This window comes from Varanus komodoensis, unplaced genomic scaffold (genome assembly GCF_004798865.1).
Source record: "Varanus komodoensis strain SLA01 unplaced genomic scaffold, ASM479886v1 scaffold10, whole genome shotgun sequence".
In the NCBI taxonomy this organism is placed as follows: domain Eukaryota; kingdom Metazoa; phylum Chordata; class Lepidosauria; order Squamata; family Varanidae; genus Varanus; species Varanus komodoensis.
In genome coordinates this window covers 3,727,919-3,744,465 of record NW_025335269.1, presented here as the reverse complement: position 1 = coordinate 3,744,465, position 16,547 = coordinate 3,727,919, and the positions used below count along the sequence as shown (strand labels likewise).

At 44.5% G+C, this 16,547-nt stretch overlaps 1 long non-coding RNA gene across 1 annotated transcript; it reads left to right on the top strand.

Moving 5' to 3' along the window:
• The first annotated feature begins 494 nt into the window (after positions 1-494).
• On the top strand, positions 495-11,243 carry LOC123035199. The gene is made up of 2 exons (XR_006416898.1): positions 495-3,018; positions 9,862-11,243. It is a non-coding gene; the product is annotated as an uncharacterized LOC123035199 (long non-coding RNA).
• Positions 11,244-16,547: the final 5,304 nt, after the last annotated feature.

Genomic DNA, 16,547 nt, shown 5'->3' with positions numbered 1-16,547 from the left:
AAATTTCCCCATAAGGGTCAATGTAAATAAGATTTTAAAAAATCGTTACAGAATGGATTAATCAGAAAAGTGTGAAGCAAAGTGACAACAAAGATCATGGCCATCTCCCCCACCTACCCCGAGCACAAGCGCGGCCATCTCCCCGCCCCCCCAGCACGACTGCGATTGCGCCCATCATCCCTGCACTCACCTGTCATCCCAGCACGCTGTGAGGAGAGAAGGGTGCGATTGCGGGCGCACTCGGGGAGGGGGGAGACGGGCGTGATCATGCTGGTGGGGGGGAGATGGCCGAGATCACAGTTGCACTCCTGCAGGAAAGACGGGCCCAATCACGGGCGTGCTCGTGCAGGAAAGATGGGCCCAATCTTGGCCATCTCCCCCGCCCCCACCCCCAGCATGCTCATGGCCATCTCCTCACTTGTGGGGTGGTGGAGAGATGGCTACAATCACAGTCGCCACCCATTGTGGAGTTCACAACCCAAGTCAATTTTTTTATGAAATTTTTGTTCACGACCCGATTTGGTTGTGAACTGAGGCACCACTGTAGTACTTCAGCAGTAAAGAGACCATTCAAATAGTCACTCCCCAAAAAAAGTCTTTGCAGAGGTTTCTGTGGAGCATTGGCAGTGATGTAATTCCTTTCATCATACATCTGTGCAAGGGTTCCCTTGTTCACATCCAACATTTGATATCTTCAAGATTCAGTGATGACTCACATGTATTAGTGGGGACACCACAGGTGGTGCTCAGGCACAATGCTTTTCCAATATATTCTCTGTGTTGCTGGAATGCAACTCAGCCCTCAAGTGAAGCCAGGTAAAGGGATATGCAAGCAAAGCCTCCCAAGTTTTATCCCAGTGCTTTTAAGAACAAGGACTCTTCCTCTTTTGTGGTTCATTGATTGGAATGTTTTTGACAGGGCTACAAGCCTAACACTACAGGGCCTCCACTACGGGAATGGCTATGTTTTTCTACAGAGAAATTTCCTGTCGTATTGAATTTACAGACTTATTGGAGCTGGAAGGCTTTCCTAAGGAGCAGGCAACCAGCTGTTTGGAGTGACTCTTTTTGAGACTGTTACTTCTTTGCTTTAGCAAGGCAGAAGTGAGGAATGCTTGTCCTGTCAATCAATCCTTAGAGGCTGCTGTGTGGCTCCAAGCTATCTTACAACTTCTCATTGTTGGAGGGGAGTGCTGAGGAGTTTACTGCCATCTATTGCCACTAAAATACTGGGGTGGGGGAAATAAAAAAAATCCACATTATAGTGATGGCTTTGTTTGGCTAACAAAAGGGTTGCATCAAATGTGCAAGCTCTGAACAACTACATCTCTTCATTAGGTAAGACGTTACAAAAAGCAGATGGGGAGGAAGTGGGGTGGGAAGATGACTTGATGTTGAAGTCATGGAGTTTTCATGAGCACAAACTGGAGATGGGATAGGGAGGAAGCTTCTCTAGACATTCAAGTAAGGCTCTAACAGGTGATGTGACAGTTTCAGGTTTCATCTGGGACTGCTTCTTGAACTGTTGGGGATAAGAAAGGCAGATAAACATGACATCCCCCCATTTTGGAAATATGGAGGTGTTACGAAGACATGTCTCCATCTTGATTGTAGCCCACAGGGTTTCTTTATAGTGGAAAATAGAACAATACTAGTTAGTTGTTATATTAGCAAACCTACAGATGATTTTGCATATACTGCATCAGGTAAAATAATTGAAGAAATGCTTTAGTCTTCAGCTTCTTCATATTTGGCAACTAGATAAGTTCAGATTACCTGTAACCAGCTTAATTTATGAAGTGGAACTTTTGGATCTGGTGAGTAATTTCTTGTATGGGGAAAATCAGTGGACAATACAGGGAGTTGTGGAACTCAAAGTTTCATCTGTTTAAGAGCAGTTGTTGATTCCATATCATCAGTATAAAATCAAGCACTTTACCAATTAATTAAAACCTTTATATTTTTCACCAATAAAAGCTACTTGAATGCTGCTAACCTGAGCTTGACATGAAAGCTACCAAGATGCCAGTAGATGGACAGTCTAAAAGCATTAAATAAACCTGAATCCAGTGACCAATTCATATGATAAGGTATTTCTAACCACTGTTGGAATTCCAATTTAGAAATGATCTTTAATTCCATCAATATAGAAATGAAATGGAGATGGGCTGGTATGAAAGGTTTCAGGTTTCTGGTATCTAATTATGGCAGATACCTTTTAGGCTGTTTGCATCTTGCTAAACTTACCTTAAAAATGAATCAATTTTGCACTTATCAAAGAGATTTTCAGAAGAGCTAACTAAACAAGCATTTTCCAGAACTTCAAATTTTGTCATTCCAGTATAGAACATAAACTTTCATATTGAAATTGAAAGGTTGAATGTGAAATTGTACCTCCAAATTTAAAATTTGAAATTGTTTTGATTTTGATAGGTATAACATATGTAATCTTACAGGCTGTGAGTCATCAAGCACAGTGAGATACTGGATCAATTTCTTAACAAGAAAGGATAAGGGCAAATGAGGGAAAATATCCTGAAGCTGGACTCAGACAAAGTGGAAAAACCGTGGTTTGGGAAATCTGTTAACTTGGATGAAAGTTTGCCACTTGACTGGGAGGGAGCGGTACTTTTGCTGATGGTCCACTCATGTTGTCCTGGGGTTCTCACATCTTTTGTTCATGTGGGTAGTAACAACCAGAGATCTTGTACTGCCTTCTTTTGCAATTCTTAGACCAATCTATCTCACCAGTGTTCAATGATATGAGTGCCTCTACTGAGCAAAGTTCACCCCTTTTTCCTGATAGTTTACCCTGTATGATTAAAAATGACAAAGAGATTGTCCATATGTCCTGCTTTACAGATGGTAGTTCTCTATTTGAAGTTGCCCTCTTCTGTTTGAAGGACTATCCATTTCAAATCTGTTTTGCATCTGATCAACCAATGGAAGGAAATGGCGGGGACCTGGAATCTGGCATCAATGCCTACTGCCTGGGCAGCAGACCGAGAAGCCATACAGGTAATCCTGTCACAGTCTTTCCTAATATGGTGAAGTATATTTTTATTGAATTGTAGTTTTATGTAAAATTATAGCAACTATTTCTAAATTGGCACCCATATGTATAAATTAGCATATGTAAATTGCATGCCAACCTGTATCCTCTGCCATTCTCTTTTTGAGTGACATGCAAGCGGACATCCTAGAACCAACCTTGAGACGAGGGAGGTTTGCTGCCTGCCAGGCACATGCATCCGGCATATGAAGGACAAAGCGGAGCGTCTTGTTCGCTCCAGGGGTCACCAGCCGCTTCTGGTGATCCATGTGGGCACAAATGACGTAGCCAGGCAAGGTGTGGTCGGGATCACCAGGGACTTCGAGGCCTTGGGGAAGAAACTCACGGAGCTAAAGGCCCAAGTGGCCTTCTCATCGATCTTACCAGTCCGGGGATTTGGGCCAGGCAGGGACAGGAGGGTCGCCAAGGTGAACGACTGGCTTAGGGTGAGGTGCCAGAAGGAACACTTCGGGTTCCTCGACCACGGCACTCATTTTCTTGCCAATGGACTTCTGACAAGGGACAGGTTACACCTCACGAGGATGGGGAAAAGGTCCTTTGGAGATGCTCTAGCAAGCTTCGTCTGGAGGAATTTAAACTGAGCCGGGGGGGGGGTTCAGGCCCCCCAGAAACGTGTCTGCACTGGACAAGTGTGGGGAGAGGATCAGAGCTCTGGGAGGAGGGTTTTTGAGGTACTGCAGGGACTGACAGGACTCCTACAGAGAGGGGCCAGGTATCAGGGAGGATGGGAGGGAGGAGGAGGCTGGGGACTCCAAAGAAAGGAAGGGGTGGGAAGGAGTTGAGGTGCATGTAGACTAATGCTAGGAGCATGGTAATAAGCAAGAAGAGCTTGAAGCTCTCCTGGGAATAGGAGGGTATGATCTGGTGGGAATCAGAGAAACTTGATGGGATGAAAGGCAAGACTGGAATGTGAACATAGAGGGTTTACACCATTTTAGAAAGGACAGGAGGGGGTGCGGCATGGCTTTATATGTCAGTGAAGGGAGAGGATGCAGTGAGATAGAATGCAGCACAGATGGGGATTTGGTACAGGCAATCTGGGTGAAACTTAGGTGTTTTGACAGGGAAAGAGACCTGACAGTGGGGGTATGTTATCACCCTCCAGGTCAACTTGAGACCCTGGAGGATGTCCTGACAGACGAGATTCTAAGGGTATCACCGGGGAGAGACACAATAATTATGGGAGATTTCAATCTCCCGGATATTAGTTGGGAGACTCATTCAGCAGGTCAGGTCACATTGCTTCATAGAAACTATAGAGGGAGGGTTTTTCACACAGAGGGTCTGAGAGGCGATGGTGGGGGGGGGGGGACATCCTTGACTTGGTCTTGACCAATAGGGAGGAGCTGATAGAGGAAGTACAGATTAGGGGAGCTCTGGATGCGAGTGATCACTCCATCCTTTTCTTTGAGATCAGGGGACTCGGGACGTGCAGCAGGACAAGCACTAGAAGCTGCGACTTCAAGAGGGCCAACTTTGGCCAACTGAAGGCCAGACTGGGGAAAGACTCCTGGGATAGGTTACTGGAAGTTAAATGAGTTGAGAAGGGGTGGATGGCACTCAAAACGGAGGTTTTGGAGGTGCAAGCCTTAATGATACCTCTAGTTAGTAAGGTGGGTAGGCAGAGGAGAGCCTACCAAAGAGGAGAGCACCGCCATGGAAGGGAAAGGAGGTGATTAGAGGGATTAGATGAAAGAGGACCCTCCGTGGGAAATGGGAATTGGGACAAATAGACAAAAGGGTATACCGGGAGGAGGAGGCCCTTTGCAGAAGGATTCTTCGCAGGGCTAAGTCTGATTACGAGCTGAGACCTGCCAAGGATAGCAAGAGCAACAAAAAGGGCTTCTTTCAGCATGTAAATAGGAAAAGGAAGGGGAGACAAGTAGTGGGACCACTAAATAAGGAGGAAGGAGATCCAGTGACTGATATGAGGGAACAGGCACAGATGCTAAATGACTATTTTGCCTCTGTGTTCTCCCCAAAGCAGGACGGGGGAGATCCGCATAGGAGATTAGATCAGGCCGGGGACCTAGGTGCACAGATTAGAGTCACCTCCCTTGAAGTCGAGGGGCTCCTCAGGGCATTGGACATTACATAGGTGCCAGGCCCTGACGAGTTGACAGGGGTTCTCTCACACCCACTGGCCTCCATTTTTGAGGCTTTGTGGAGAACGGGTGAAGTTCCATGCCAGATGCAAGATAGGGAAGGGGGGCTGGCAGCCACACAACACAGCTTCCACAAAAACAGGTCCTGCCAGACAAACCTTGTGGAATTCTACAACAAGGTTTCGAGATGGCTAGATGGAGGGGATGCAGTGGATGTGGTTTACCTGGATTTCAGCAAGGCCTTTGACAAAGTGCCCCATGATATCCTGGTGGAGAACCTGAGGAGCTTTGGGATACACCAAAGCACTGTCCGATGGATTAGGGCATGGTTGACTGACCGAAAGCAGAGGGTAACCATTAGCGGGGAATCATCAGGATGGTGGCCAGTGACAAGCGGGGTCCCCCAGGGCTCTGTCCTGGGGCCGGTCCTGTTTAATCTTTTCACCAGTGACATGGAGGAAGGGGTGAACAGTCTGCTAATCAAATTTGCAGACAATACTAAAACTGGAGCAGTGACCACAACTGAGGGGCAGGTACTCCAGATCCAAAAGGATCTGGACAGACTATGGAAGTGGGCAAGAGACAACAGGATGGCGTTCAATGTGGATAAGTGCAAGGTCTTGCACTTGGGGCATAGGAATAGCTGTCATAAGTACAGGTTAGGTGACAAGTGGCTGGAGAGCAGCACTTGTGAAAGGGTCCTGGGGGTGCTGGTTGACTGCAGGCTAAAATTGAGTCAGCAGTGTGATGTGGTGGTCAAGAGGGCAAACATCTGGTTGCATAGCCAGAAGTGTGGCTTCTAGATCGAGAGAGGTATTACTACCACTCTATATGACTCTGGTGTGCCCGCAACTGGAGCATTGTGCTCAGTTTGGGCCCCTCATTACGGGAAGGATATAGCCTGTAATGCTAGAGTCAGTGCAGGGTAGGGCCACAAGGTTGGTGGCCGGTTTGCAGGGGATGCCGTATGAGGCAAGACTGGAGGAATTGGGTCTGTTTAGCCTGGAGAAGAGGAGACTCAGAGGGGATCTGTTCGCGACATACAGGTATGTGAGGGGGTGTCACACGGAGTTGGGTAGAGACCTGTTCTCCCCTGCAGAGGAAGGCAGGACACGCTGTGATGGAGCAAAGCTCAGGGAGCCAAGGTTCCATTTAGATGCCAGGAAGCACTTCCTGACAGTTAGGACCCCGAAGGTGTGGAATGGGCTTCCACGAGAGGTTGTTGAGGCCCCATCAGTGAGAGTGTTCAAAGATAATCTAGACATGCACATGGTGGGCATGTCATGAGCGGTGCTGGCTGGAGCTGGGGGTTAGACTAGATGGCCCGGTAGGCCCCTTCTGACTCACTCTGTTTCTATGTATGTTATCTCATAGACTGCCTACTTTCCATATGAACTTCCACAACTTCCCTTCCTTTCTCTGAGGCCCCTGTATCCTCTTGGAGAACCACTTGCCATGCTTTTTCTGTGACAGCAGCAAGGGACTTGGGAGAGCAGGAGGCCAGCTCCAGTATCAGAGTTGGGATTTTTAAAAAAAGGCCCCCTAGATGCTATCTTGGGGCCATAGCATCACACTCTTGAAATCAGTGAAATTGCATATTCATGGTATTAAGATGGAGGGAAGGGATATTAAACATGTCCATTCACATTATATTCCACCAGAATTTAAAGTAGTCTATCAGTAACATCTCAACCAAACAGAGCAGCATCCTTTTCTATTCATGATTAATCACAGCCAGCCACTGTTGTTCTGGTTTGTATAATATTCTCTACTCAACAGGATCTAAAATCACTTTGTTTGTACACAGTAGTTTTTATTTAGCCTCAGCATATGAGGGCCAAAGAACATGTTGGAAAAAGCGGAAACAGGGATCAATGGAAAGGCAAGGCAAGGCAAGTGTGTTTTATATTTCAGGCTGTCTAGCAGAAGTGTGTGCTGCACATAAGCAGGGCAGGCAAAAGTGCTGGGAGGAGGAATCAGAACCCTGCTTGTTCTTCTGCTATTTTGCTATGTATTATGAGGCACTGAGTTGCAGCCTTTTACTCCTATGTACATCATGCATTTATCTTTCTAAATATGAAATAAATTTTCAGAATTGCCAGTTCCAGCTCCTGAGCAGGCTCTGTTACCTTTTGGAAGTCACAGTGAATGAAAAATAGCACCAGGTCTGTCTTTTCCCATACCATGCTTATGATGGCAGAAAAAGCTATAGCTAGTAGTATTCCCCTGTCCCTTTTTTAATGAGGAAGGTACAGGAACCCTCTTGGGAGCTGGATCTGATGATGCAGGTAGCACAACGCCACGAGGCTCTCAGTAACCCTTGAGATTCACAGTCTTACAGGCATTGGTCCTCCCATTGGCCACCAACAGTTACACAGTTAGTCATTACTTCCAGGTCCCCCCATGGAAATAAGTTAGCCAAGTGGTTACAATTGGGAGGCCCCTCTTAGTTGTGGCTTCCTGTTCATTTACCCGCAAGGAGACCCATATAGTACTGACTCTGTTAACCATTAGGTGTCAGGAGACAAACTTTTATTTTTTCCTCTGACATTTTAGAGAATTGGTATTTTAGATTTTATAGCTGATCTCATATCCCATTGTGCTCACTATATTTTCTAGCATTGCACTGTATTCTTCCAACTTTGGGAATTGCACTGTATTCTTTCAACCATTTGTTGGTGAGTGGATTAAAAATCCAATAAATATATGCTTCTACAGTCGCTACAAAGCAGTGTAGTTTAAAAGCATTTGATATAACAATTGATATAATGGAAAAACTCACAGTACATGAATATCTCTGACTCCATCTGTTGCAATGCAGGGAAGCTATTGGGGTAACTAATACAATCTGCTTAGCCTTAGAAATCAGTCAGCAATAGACACATTGCTTGAGTGTCACTCTCCCTGGCACAGGAGGGTTGAGAAGCTGAGTTTATTGGTTCTGACAGACATCCTCTGATCACTGTCAGTTTGAGAATCGGGCTTATGGAAAAGGAAGGCAAGGCAAAAGGAAACCTGCTGATGGTTAACAGCTGCTTGCAGCCGATTTGAGCTGGATCATCTAAGCCATACCTCCCACCAGCAGAGTAGATCTGCCTGTAGGAAGTAAGACTGTAGAGTCCATCTGACAACAATGCAGTGTCCTGAGGTGCATTTGTTCCAGCTCTCTCAAACCAGAGTTGTTTCAACTTGCACTAGAATGAAATAATTTTTTCATCTTTTTTCCCTTTTGAGTGGCATTCAGGTATCATCCCTATCAAATGCAGCTTTATCTAAAATAATTACAGCACCCTTCCTTGAATTGGTACCTTCCAGATGTATCCTTCAGCCAGCAAATGTCCAACAGGCATCTGGTTGGGGAAGGCTGGATAGACAGTTTAATTCTCTCTTATAAATTCTGAATTGGTGAATCCTGATTTGATCTGAACAAGAACAGCTGAGAGCCCACCAATTACAATGGCATCAAAAGAACGAAGTGATTCTCCTCTTGCCTGTGAAAGCAAAGTATTGTGCACCTACATTAGACTCTGTGATTCAGACTGAGAGAATCTGTTTATGTGCACAGGCCTTTCTGAAACCACTTCAAAGAGTGCTGGTTGCCAAATGGTACTACTGCATCCTCTTGCTAGCTGCTCTGAGGAATTATGGTAAATCAGGCTAAACCAAGTTACAAACAGAACAGAATGGCATGTGAGCCAGAACACATGCTTATTTCTTGGAAGTTTTGCGCATAAAACTAGTGCATTTCAGACTTTCAGACTAAGTCAAGACAGTGAAAATTGATACTGCCAGTTCCAGATCAAAAGCAGTGAGAACCAGTGTGGTGTAGTGGTTAAGAGCATGGGACTGGGACTCAGACGATCTGGGTTCTAGTCCCCGCTCAGCCATTAAGCCAACTGGGTGACTTTGGGCCAGTCACAGACTTTCAACCTCATAGGGTTGTTGTTGTGGGGATAAAATGGAGGAGGAGAATGATGTAAGCTGCCTTGAGCCCTTTGTAGGAAAAAGGCAGGATATAAATTGAAATAATAAATAATAAGCAAATAAATAATAAGCAAATGTGCTGTTGATTCAGACTCACCCTGAAAGTCCTTCTGGAAACTTTTTGCCCTTATTAATGAAGTGTGTGTACTTGCAATTTAGTTTGAGTCATGAGAGAGAGAGAGAGAGAGAGAGAGAGCGAGCGAGCGAGCTGGAATGAAGCTGTCATTCATTGGCTCAGAGAATTAGCCAAGGTTGTCTACTGCAATCTTCTCCAGGTGTTTGAACCAGCAGCTGCCATCATAATTAGTCCAACACATCTGAATGGCACCACACTGGGGAAAGCCGGTTGCTTGCAACTGGGTCTGAAGCAGAGACTTCCCACCACTTTCTGCTTGATCCTGTTTCCATAGAAGCCATCAGAGATGGAATCTGCTGGGCAAGAAGTTACTTTAGCACAGGACCCAACCCAGGGTGTAAGGCAATGCTGCCTTTGGAAGAGGGTAAACTGGGCTGTGTGTGACAGATTTTAAATGAGTGTATATATTCATTTAAACACACATTTAATGTGTATTTTCAGATTAGATTTTTTTAACTCTTGAGGGGCTACAGATGACAGTACTATCTTGTAAGAAATCTAAATGTCTAATTAAAAGTCTGGTTTTGAATATCAACCTATGTACTGATTCTTTCCACATGCAGGCAGAAAGTGGAGGAAAGCCCTTGTCTGGAAGCCTGCAAGTGCTGATACGGCCCTTGCACACCTGTTGGGTTCAGAATGTGGAACAGAAGGATGCATTTGGAACAAAGCTGCATTTGTGGAGCCAAGTTCATTGCAAGACCTCCCTTACCTTGATACAGGTGCTCAGTGCCTGTTACCTGGTTTGAGAGAGTAAGGGCCCAACACCAATTCTACTTTTCAGTTTCCCAAGGGCTTTAGGTGGGCCTCTGTTAAAAGCATTAGTGTGAAGAGAGGACTGTTTCTAGCAGAGCTCTTCTCATGTTGCTATATGCATTTGAGACTATATGTGATCCTTAATCTAGTTTCATGCTGTCCTAATACAGATCTACAGAGATGGGGTGGCAGAAAGAAAAAGAATGCATGTGCCAAAAAGAATGCAGCCTACTTTGGGTCTTTTTGCCAGCTGCCAGCTTTGATCCTGGCCACTGCTGGCATGTGGTCCCTGACAAATGACCCCTGAAGAAATGTAGCAATGAACAGAAAAAAGATCCCTTGCCCTGCAGTACTGGGTGGAGCTCTTTTTGAGGAATGTTCCTCATGGTGTTTTTGTCATTCAGTTTATTTGAAAATCTAAACTACCCATGGAGATAGGGGAAGCTCGAGCAGCTGTGCAGGGAGAGCAGTGTCAATTCCTCCAAAAGCAAGCAGCATGCATTACCAGTCTCCTTCAAGGGGCTTTATATCCTGCTATAGCACCTAGCTTCTTGACTGGTCTTACTCAAATCCTTCCAGTTCTTCCTCTGTTGGGTATGTCCAGCAAGTAGCAAGAATCAGAATCTACTCATGCTCATGTAAAGAAGCACTTTTGTTTCCGTTCAGCACCCTTTATAAAACATCTTTAAGTACCAGCTCTAGAAAAGCCTAGAGGCAGCCCTCTTCTCACCTCCCACTGCACCTCCTACTCCCATAAAAATATAATGCACTCAGATTAGTCAATAAGGGCTAGTTGCTGCTGTTGTCATTTTTTAACAAAAGCCTACAACAGTGTGATAGCTGAGAGTTCAGGCAGGTACTAAGTGAAAACTGTCTTAACAAGCAGCTATTCAGACCTTACAGAAGACAATATTTTAATCATATTTTTATTCAGCTTTACAGAACAGAAATTTTGCTCTGAATAATAATACAATAATCTCACTTTTTTTTCTCCTGTCCATAGTGACCGTAATTGTGAGACTCACTCCAGAGATTTCACTATGGAACTATTGTTCATCTGTCTGTTTTTGCTTAATGCGTTTTGGTTCAATTTTGTCTGTCAGTCCATAAATAACTATATGATACTAGTGATGCTCTTTCTGTTAAATATCTAGTTTGTAACATAAATAAATTTTTGCCAAACTGAAAAGAAGGTGTCTGTTCCTCTGACAAGATATATCTGATTTTTCCATCAAAGTGAAATCCCACAATTTTTAATGCCAAGTTATGTCTACTTCTTTACCTCTTCAATGCCTTGTCAGAACTAGTTTAGCCACTGTATCCCAAATCATAAGCAATGATTTGTGCATTATATTTACACTTCTCATGAATATTAATCATGACACAATATTGAAACTTTCTTCACAATCTCATCCCTTAAATGCCTTCACTAATGGGCTGGTCCACCACATAAGGTAATGTGAACCTCTTTTCCCACACTGGTTCCAAATGGTGTGATATAACATTTAAAAATTTATTATATACTTATTTATTTCATTCAATTATTTATTACCATGGGGTTATTGAAGAGAGCATACCTTCTTTACAACCAGAACAGAATACAGCAATCACTTTTCCCTGTATTGTGGCCCATTTCTCTCCTTTCTTTTCTGTACCCCAGTCCTTTCCTTCATGTTAATTGTAATCCTTCTGGAGAAATTAATGCTTTTTTCAAGCAACACTTGACAAATCTTTGAAACTATTTTGGGAAAGGGAAGTGTTTTGGATTAATGAATCTTCTTTTAGCTGATATATTATTGGCTATCTTCAGAGCCTATATACTGATGTTCTTTATATTTTTTCTTGAAGATAATTTCCAGATAATACGTGCTACTTAACATAAAACTCCCACAATGTTTTAGATGTTCATCTTGACTATAAAAGGGTGGATGGTCTAATAAGGGGGGAAGTGGTGAAGTATCTGGTGCCATTTCCTCATATACTCATGGTACATCTTAAAATGGATTATTCACTGTCTGATTTTTCTTAATATATTTTGTGAGAGTGAAAACTGGGGCTTGCCAATTCTATGTTTCACTTTAATGAGGGATTTTAGCAAAGGTTCCATTATGTACTTGAATGTTCTGGATGTCCAGTCCTCCTTATTTTATTCTTAGTCAACTGAGTGGTTAGGAGTGCCAGACTGGGACTCAGTTGATCTTGTTTCTAGTCCTGCTCAGCCATGGAGCCAATTGGGTGACTTAGGGCCAGTCACAGACTCTTAGTCCAACCTACCTCACAGGGTTGTTGTGGCAATAAGATTAAGAACAGCAGCAGGAGAATGCTGTACTTGCTTGGAGTTCTTAAAAAAGGCAGGATATAAATGAAAAATATTTTTATTTCATTATTCATTTTCTTCATTTCAAATTATTAAGCCAAGCCTGCCATCCTTCTAGATTTTTATCTCTGGGGAATGGGAAATGGAAGCTTCTGCCATTCCTCAGTGATTGTCACTGAGACTACTCTTGCTCTGAGACAAGCAGCAATCACAGAAATGGAGGACGCTAGTAGCAGTGTTGGTAAAGCATCCGGACATGAATGGGGAAAAATGGGTGACAACATGGCTTGATTCTAGGTTTCACTGAGCCCCCCTTACTGTCTTGGACTGCATTCAAAGAGCCTCAAAGAGTGCTGCCTGAGTGACCTCTCAGAGGGGTAACAGTGCAGTGATGGTGGCTGCAAAAATAGCAACCATGAGGATCAAGACACAGAAAAACCCTTTTAGGGAAACAAGTACTGGTAGCAAATACGCCAGTAAATTGATAGGAAGTGTGTGTGTGGGTGGCGGGGGTGTTGTGATGGGAAGGACTGTCTAGGGAGGCACACTTGAGCCTTGGGAGACAGTAACATAGAAACATAGAAACAGAGTGAGTTGTCAGAAGGGGTCTCTCAGGCCATCTAGTCTGACCACTGGCTGCAGCTGGCTCTGCTCATGACATGCCTGCCATGTGCATGTCCAGCGTATCCTTGAACACCCTCACGAATGAGGCTTCAACCACCTCCCATGGGAGCCCATTCCATACCCTAGAGGTCCTAACTGTCAGTATATGACCCATGCATATGACTCTCCCAGGTTGTGGGAGGCAGAATATTTTTTACGGGAGTTTAAGTCTAAAAAGTCCCCTATAGTTATCTTATATTTTTCTCTCATACTTTATCTGGGCACCTGTGCTTTTGTGCCTACCTCTGATTATAACAAAAATAGATCAAAGACAGTAGCAATGATCATCTAGAACTCTGCATTATTTGTTCCTTGCATGGCTTAAGAAAGGTGTGCATATCAGACTTGTTTCTTACTTCTCTTTCTGCAAAGTCATTCTAATATTTATCTTCAATTTGTTTAATAAAGTGTTACAAGTGATTTGCAGTATTTGTCTGTGCAGTTCATATATTTCTAGCCCTCAATACCTTGCTGTTTTTCTAATCTATCTTGTTCAGCTTCCTATTTCCAGCAAGCTCTGAAAGATCCCACACTTCTGTCTCTCACTTCCTGTATTCCCACTTCCTCTGACTTGTGTTTTCTTTGTTGAAACATTGCCTTCCTTATTTTCCTTTCCATCTGGTGCTTCCTCTTCAGCTTATTCGTATTTCTTCATCATCTATGCTACCTTCTTCTGGAGTTTTCTGTTTCAGAAGGATTAGCAACTCCACCTACAGTGGACAGACAGCATGTGTAGTTTCATGAAAACCGAAGAGCAGACGAAAAGGGAAACCATTTATCCATTTATATTGAATTTTGACTTCTTGTAATCTTTCTGTATAAGGGTGCAAGGCTCTTCTTTTCCTTAATGTTTCAAGACAAAAGTCTTGAAAAATATTAACAGGTTTCTCCTTTTGCTTGATTATTCATAATCTCTGCTACCCTTTCATTAAGGCTTCTTTTATATTGAAACTTAAAGTGACCAACAGCAACATCTCCAGGTTGAACAACTTCCTGGGTTCTGGGCCTAGTATTTAGTGTGTCCACTCTGCTTGCCCCTTTGAGTTGGATGACCGTAAATGACTGGGAATGAGCCACTGGGCAAACGTACTGAAAATCTTGCCATCAATTATCTTCTTATGATTCTGGAATGTTGTAGGCTGTATACTCATGTGGCAGCTTCTTTTTTTGAAATTCACCAGCCTTTATATCATTTCTTTAACGTAAATTCCAGTATTTTTGCTTTCTGTGCTTTACCTGTTTCCAAAGTTGCAACCATGGTTGCTGAGATATTGGCTAATTCTGAGGGCACCTCATCCCCCTTATTTTCAAGGGTCATAGCAACAGCTCATTCCAGGGCTAAGTCTGCTCTGTGTCTTTGAACGGTTTGCTGCCATTAGGCCTCCTCTTTGTTTTATTTGGTTGGACGTCATGTGGCCATCCTGCCCTCTCATGTTAGAAGCTTACAGTGGTACCTCGGCTCACAAACGCTTTGGTTCATGAACAAATCGGGTCACGAACAAAAATTTCTGAAACATTTTGACTTGGGTCATGAACACCGCTTTGGGTGGCAACCAGTTTGCAGCAATCTCCCCCCCCCCCCCGCCCCAAGTGGGGAGATGGCCACGATCGCAGTTGCTTTCGTGCAGGGAAGGCATGTGTGATCAGAGGCGAGCTCCTGCAGGAAAGACAGGAGCAGCAAAGCAGAGCCACGGGGGAGATGGCCAAGATTCCCCCTGTCTTTCCTGCAGGAGTGCGCCTCTGCTCAGGCATGCCTTCCATGCATGAACGGAACTGCGATCGCGGCCATCTCCCCCCATACAACCAGCAGCGATCGCGACCATTTCTCCCTCCCACAGCGTACTGTTTGTGCCCATCTCTTCCTCTCCCAGTGTGCTCGAGATCACGCCCGTCTCTCCCCCCCCCCACCCCCCAGCACACCAGGATGATGGGCACCTGCTGGGATGACAGACGTGTGCAGGGATGACAGGCACGATCTCGGTTGAGCTGGGGGTCGGGGAGATGGCCACGCTTGTGCTTGGGGTGGGGGTGGGGGAGGGGGGAGATGGCCGCAATCTTTGTTGTTCTCACTTTGCTTCATATTTTTGTGATTTAAAAAATGGTTGCAGAACAGATTAACCTTATTTACATTGAACCTTATGGGGAAATTTAACTTGGCTCATGACCAATTTGGGTCACGACCAGAGTCCTGGAACGGATTAAGTTCATGAGCCAAGGTACCACTGTATTTTTTTGCTGCTCCTGCTTATTCTTACATTACATGTATGTCATTCCTTTTTTCTCCTTGTGAGGAACCCAAGCTAGCTTCCATAGTCCTCACAACAACCCTGTAAGGTAGGCTAGACTGAGAGTGAGTGAGTTACTGAACCTGAGTCACCCAATTAGCTTCATGGCCCCATGGGGACTGGAATGTAGGTCACCTGGGTCCCCAGGCCGACATTGTAACCCCCATGCCACACTGGCCCTCAACTGTTGTGTTCATGTTTGTAGCTGCTTAAATGTGGCTGAGCAAGAACTGAAGAGAGCCAGTGGGCCATAGTGGTTAGCTTGCATTCTCCTTTGGATGACAACAATATGGTTGAAATTCCAAAAAACTTTATTTAGAGCTAGTGTACATGTAGATTGTCTGGTAAGACTGTTCAAATATGACTAAATTAAAATAAAATCCTCTCAAACACAAAACTTGCTTTGTTATACTTTATTATGATGCAAATTATATTTTTCATTGTTATTATTGTTCATAGACTCTCTAGAATCTTAGCAGTTACTTGTAAATGACATGTGTGTACAGGGAGCACTTATCTGAGCCAGAGTGATGAAGGAAAGGGAACAAATTAGACCCGGATTTAGCAGGAGGAGTACACTGGCCACAGCTCTATTGACTTCTGGTTGAATAGATGTGGCAGTGGCATAGGATGTGGCCCACATCACATGTCAGGAGTACAGGTGTGAATGGCATGGCCAGAGACTCACCATGACAGAGACCACTAATGGGAGCGGTCCATCACCACAGATAGGGACAGCTCCTGCGCTGGGGTGGGTTTGGTGCCATGTCCTCAAGACCCCTCAGGGAAATCCCCACCATTTTATTTTATTTTATTATTAAAACATTTTTATGCCGCCCCATTCGCCAAAGCCTCGGGGCGGCTTACAACATGGGGGTGGAGGAAGCCCAATCCCCCCCCACCAATAGATCCATTTTAGCACCTATCACATCTATACTGTAGTGACCAATGTTATAAAATGAAGTCTACGGAGGATTTACTGGCAGTCCAGATCAACTTGCATACAGAGGAATTACCATATTTTTCCGACTATAAGATGCCCCCATGTATAGAATACCCCCCACTTTTCTTACTGAGCTTCGAGCGAGCAAGCTGCTGCTGCACGTGCACGTGCCTGCAGCCTCCCCGCCTTCCTGCATGTGCACGCTCGCACCAGTCTCACCCGAGCACGTCCATGCCTGCGCCTGCTTCCCCCGCATTCGTGCCTGCGTCCACCTCCCCCCATCGC